Consider the following 5,511-nt stretch of genomic DNA (forward strand, 5'->3'; position numbering starts at 1 on the left):
GAAATTCATTACATCTACAGCACAAATCATGAGCTATGTTAGCATGTATACTTACAAACTAAAACATATCATATCCAATAAGCAACCAATCAATATGAACTTTAATAAAACTCAGTAGAAATACTGAGTTTACTTCATGAATTACATCACTGACAGTCATGTTCCGACTATTTCTAAAAAAATAATCCAATTATTCAGTGATTATTTACATACATAAAATGCTACATTAGAAAAATAAATAACACAGTGACAACAAAAAATACCAAAAAAAAGTCATATTTTTGAACAATAGACTGCAGTGGTTTGAATCTGCAGCCCAGCACTGCTTTAGCCATGCTCACCATCTTCTTTACAACAACTTCACAAACTAAATGTCTCCAACTTCTAACTTCATTTGGCTCCAGATTACCTAATTTATAATAATCTGTTGCATTATGAGTTGGACCAAGCTCCTTTTTTGTGCACGTAAAGTAAGGGTAAAATAAGACTGCTGGGGAGACTAAACCACATCACGTAATAATCAATCGCACACCAGACGCTGTGACTGAACACATTGGCATATTTAGCCGTGGTGGCAATAAGAAATGCAAAAAACCACAAAAAACTGGCAGTCATTATGGCTGTGACCGTAAAAAACGCCCTCAGCTTCATCTGGTCCATTTGTCCCCTGGTTCTGTCTCTGTCCCCCGGTCCGGGTCGGATCAGCGCACAGAGGACAGAGCAGCTACAGACTGAGATGATGATCAGAGACAGAACCAGGAAACACAAGAATGAGATCATGGACAAGATGCTGTTGTGTAAAACTATCAGACAGGCCCACATCCAGGACAGCAGCCAGGCCGACACGATGCAGCCGTTTCTGATGGCGGCTCCGTGGCGGTTCTGGAGCCCCCTGTAGGTGACCGGGTGAACAACAGCCACGTAACGCTCCAGACAGGTGAGAATGTGAAACAGGGTCTCTCCAAAGAAAACGACGCTGCTAAAAATGTAGCCGAAAACTGGAACATTTGGGAGATGAAAATAAAGCCCCAGAGAGGCGAGTCCTGCCCCCAGAGCCCAGATCAGCTCCATGACGGCCTGGTGGTAGGTGAAGACGTCCAAGTGGGTCGCTGCTGTGAAGGAGCGGCTCTGGTGGACGCCCAGGATGAGGACGAAGACGGACACAGGGAGGAGGAGGATGGCTCTGCTGAGGTTGAATGCAGAGGCAAGAAACATGATGCTGACAAAGTCACAGTCAGTTTGATCAAACTGAATGGACGAGTTGGAGGAAGAGGAGGAGGAAGAGGAGTTGGCTGACATTTTGAATGGATGGTTGATGTGGATCTGAGCAGACAGAAAGGAGGAAGAGGAGCCATTAAAATATTGTAAAATTACAGTTAAAGAATTGGACATGAAGCACCTCATTAAACTACAAAATTCTAATTTTCTATTCAACAGAGCATCATTCAGTAGATAAATAAATCAAAACCTAAATCTACTTCAGTTCAGTTGATTTTTATAAACGACACCAAAGTTTCTCTCAAAGCGCTTTACAGAAAATAATACACAGTTTTTATTCTTTCTTAAACTTGGTCAGATATACCAAGTGTTTTGAAAGTGACCCAAATCCTGTTCTTATCGTTGAAAATAAATTTATTTGAGCCCAAAAAACCCCTGAAAACTAGACGCCTTTGTTTTAGTACAAATAAATGTGCAAATTCTGCTACAGCATATAATATTAGAGTAATACTAACAGTAATATTAAATATTAGAAATTTTCTAGAAAAGACAAAAATATTTACTCGAAAAAAATATAATTTTTAGATTAATCAAAAATTTTCTACAAAAAACTTGGAAATTTCTGAATTTCAAATGTTGAAAATTGTCTTTTGAAAATATTTAAGTTTTCTGGAAATTTTCTGAATTTTTGGCAGAAATGTATTCGTTTTGTTTTTATTTATTTATTTTTTAATTTATAATCGCTCTAATGTAAAAATCATTTTCCAGCTTTGGATCTGTAATAAATATCGCGATTCTTTATTTGCTTGACTTTAGATTTTGGTTACTTTTGAGTCTACAGTTTTAGCCCAGCAGAAAGTTTGGACACAAAGTTTGGTTAAATGCAAAACGTGCTGAAGTTCAGGAACATCAAGATGTGAAGGAGTAAAAACTAAGTTTCTGCCTTTTGTTGTGTTTTTGTGATACAGAGGAAAGAAAAAATGGAAACGATTATTTAAGGTTGTTACATCACTGCACAGTAAAAAATGCTGGGTTATTTTCATAACCCAATTTCTGGGTTGAAGCTGTTGGGTCATAGGTTGGGTTAGTTTGACCAAATATTGGGTCAAAATTCATAACTCATGAGTTGGGTCAGAAATTTATCGGAAGTCTACATCTTGCACACTTCTGTTGGGCCAGGAGTTGGGTGGGTAGATTTACCCAAACGGTTGGGTTAAAGATGAAACTTGGAAGAAGCCACGCCCCTCTTCACAAGCCTCCATTTTCAACATGACTGTGAACATTGCATAACGGACTTCTCCTCTACTTTGAAATAAGACATGGTAAGTAAAAAGAAGATAAAGTTTCAACGTTTATAGAATTTTATACATAAATTGAATTTATTTCAAACATGTTTGATATTTATTTTTATGGTTATTTGAAATGTTTATTATGGCAGGTTGCTCTGACAAAGAGCTTCGGTGTTGCTACAACACGGATGTTGGGGAAAAATAGATGAAGGGGAAGGGCACAATTTGTCAAGTAAATTAAATTCAGTTTTTAATATAACCTCAATCATATTTGTTCGTAACTTAACATAGTCAAATTTTTAAAAATCGATTTAGTTTTAAAAGAAAAGGTAGTTGACGGTTTGTCCCCTGATTTTTGCAATATGCGCGCGCATCCTCAGCGGGCTGAGGCTACGTGTTCGAACACCAGCAGTAATGGCGGAGGAGAGCGAGCAGAGCTTTAATAATGTGGGTATATTATGCTTTTTGAAAATAAAATAACTTTTGCAAAGTTATTAGGCGATAAATTAGTTGTGTAAACCTGAATTATGCGCTCGGTTTATTAACATATAGTTTAATTACAAACATGCTCGGACGTGTTCGGACTTATCGCTCCCCTCCAGCCGCCGCTCGTCTCGCCCGCTCCGTCAGTTGACCGGGCGGAGCGGCTCGTTAAGCCGAAAGAGAACGACCGTCTCCCGGCACATTGCTTTCAAACTCCCGCTGGTTTTCGGCAACGAATTAAAAGCAAAACTAATACAATATCTAATGTTAATGTTTGCTCATTTTATTATTATTGTTACTATTAATTACAAATACATTTATTTAAAGTTGGTGCTGAAAGTTATTCAGCACTAAGTTTGTGTTAAGTTTTACTTCTAAATTAAATTATATGTGTCATTTTATTTTATTAAGTGCTATATTTATTTTTAGGAACATAAAATTACTCTGAACATTTGAAATTGCTGGCTAATTACAAGTTATTTGCAGCTATAAGATTTCAGTCATTCTTAAAGTTTGATTTGTGATTTTGTCTTTTCTGATAGATTTTGTAATTTTACATCCAGGATCTTCAGGAGAATTAAGCGAAACCCAAACTCCTCGTTCTCAACGAAGACCTTCTGCATGACCAAGAACATGAGTCTGCTCCCTCAAGGTATTGAAGCTCAGAAGAAATGTTCTCTAAAATGTTTTCATGCTTTCTAGTTACTGCAACATTTTAACACTAACTTATGTTTGATACAGAAGGTGATGTAGTCCTGCAGCTGCTGCCAGTACCCCTTCCTGCTCCACCTTACTAATTTGGGAGAAGTTTCAGATCCATCAACCTGGAAATTCAGATGTTTTCATTGATATCCAGCCTGTAAGTCAACCTTCATCTCTGAATAATGCTCAGATCGTTTAAATAAGTGCATCACATTCAATAGTGAGGTTTTGTGTTAAACTAGAATCAGTCAGAAATTAGTTTTTGAGAATGTATCCCTTTACCTTTAAATTCACTAAAGGCCTGTTTTTGTGCTTCTCTCTCTTGTTCTCAACGAAGATCTTTTGTATGGCCAAGAAGAGAAAGGAGCGGCCGTCTTCTCAACAACATGAATTTTCTCCCTTAAGGTATTGAAGCTGAAGATATGTTTATAAACTGTTAACATTTAACATTTTAACACAAGCTTATGTTTGCCATGCAGACAAGATGATGTAGCCCTGCAGCTGCTCCCAGTTCTCCTCCCTGTTCCACCTTACACATTTGGGAGAAGAGTTTCAGATCCATCAACCTGGAAGTTCAGAAGGTTTCATTGATATCCAGCCTGTAAGTCAACATTCATCTCTGAATTATGCTCAAATTGTTTGCTGTTTATATAAGTTCATCACTAATGGCCTGTTATTTTCTGTCTTCTCTCTGCATCAGGTTGGGACAAACCTGGTGGTGCATCTACAAAATGTGACAACATGGAACCCATATGTCCTCATGCAGGGAGACAGGCAAAATGCTAAAGTGTCGTTAAAAATGCTCCTTGTTTAATGGCTGAAAGGTTTACTTGTAGTTTGCTTTAAAACAGACTTTTTTTCATTAAATGTTTTCTAATGTGGAGTAACAGATACTTCTGGAGTTGTAGCCAAATGAATTGAAGTGATTTAACTACTTATGTTTTGTAACTTTTGTAAATGAAATCTGCTGGCTCTATATATGTATCATGTGGAAATAAAAGAAGCTTTAAATTCATATGTCTTTTAATCCTTTTTTTATATAGTGAAATTTAAAATAATTTTTTTTAACCCAACTATAGTGGTATAATAACCCTTGTGTTGGGTTATGAATTTCAACCCAATTTTGGGTCAATTTAACCAATTTAAACAAGTCAATTTAACCCAACGTTTGGTTAGTTGCCATGACCCAATGTGCTGGGTCAAACCCTCAACCCAACCCAGTTGGGTTAAAACAACCCAGCGTTGGGTCGGTCCATATTTGACCCAGCGCTGGGTTACGTATTGGGTTATTTTTAACCCAGCAGTTTTTACTGTGTGTGATGAAGGTCTGCTGTAGAGGAATGGTCTCTTATGGGTCAGATTGAACAAAAAGGTCATTAAAATGGTTTCATCATGGAGGTTTATGAGGACAAGTCAAGAGTTGGAAGGTCTGTGAATTTTTTTTAGCAACACCAACGATTCTAAGACGGCAAAGAAAAAAGCAGGATTTAGTTTTCCACTGTTAACATGAAAGTAAAAATCTGTCTGATCGAGATGAATGAACAAAGCTTTAGGGTGAAACATTCATGAAAACGAAAACAAATCACCACGTCGTTCTACATGAACTGAAGCTTCTGGATTAAATGCACACCTCACATCATTCATAAACTCTGACCTCTACATGAACAACTTCAGCTCCCTGCTGGAGACGTGAGGCTGTTTGTTTTTTTACCTCGGATCTCATTTTCCATTCAGAATCATTTATTTCTCCTCCGTCCTGGTAAACGGCCACCTACCTGCCTGCAGAGCCGAATCCCCCAAACTGTCCCTTTATCTGGCC

At 37.7% G+C, this 5,511-nt stretch overlaps 1 long non-coding RNA gene across 5 annotated transcripts; it reads left to right on the plus strand.

Annotated features, from left to right (window-relative positions):
* Positions 1–2,234: 2,234 nt before the first annotated feature.
* On the plus strand, positions 2,235–4,707 carry LOC148154377 (uncharacterized). Of its 5 annotated transcripts, none has more exons than XR_015766222.1 (6): positions 2,235–2,540; positions 3,533–3,642; positions 3,732–3,849; positions 4,030–4,097; positions 4,172–4,293; positions 4,393–4,707. It is a non-coding gene; the product is annotated as an uncharacterized LOC148154377 (long non-coding RNA). The 5 variants fall into 5 exon arrangements; XR_015766223.1 differs by having other exon boundaries at positions 3,554–3,642; XR_015766221.1 differs by lacking the exon at positions 2,235–2,540 and adding an exon at positions 2,891–2,954 and having other exon boundaries at positions 3,554–3,642.
* The last annotated feature ends 804 nt before the right edge of the window (positions 4,708–5,511 follow it).

This window comes from Poecilia mexicana, unplaced genomic scaffold, assembly GCF_051168715.1.
Source record: "Poecilia mexicana isolate PSO_F unplaced genomic scaffold, ASM5116871v1 scaffold_18, whole genome shotgun sequence".
NCBI classification, from domain to species: Eukaryota; Metazoa; Chordata; class Actinopteri; order Cyprinodontiformes; family Poeciliidae; genus Poecilia; species Poecilia mexicana.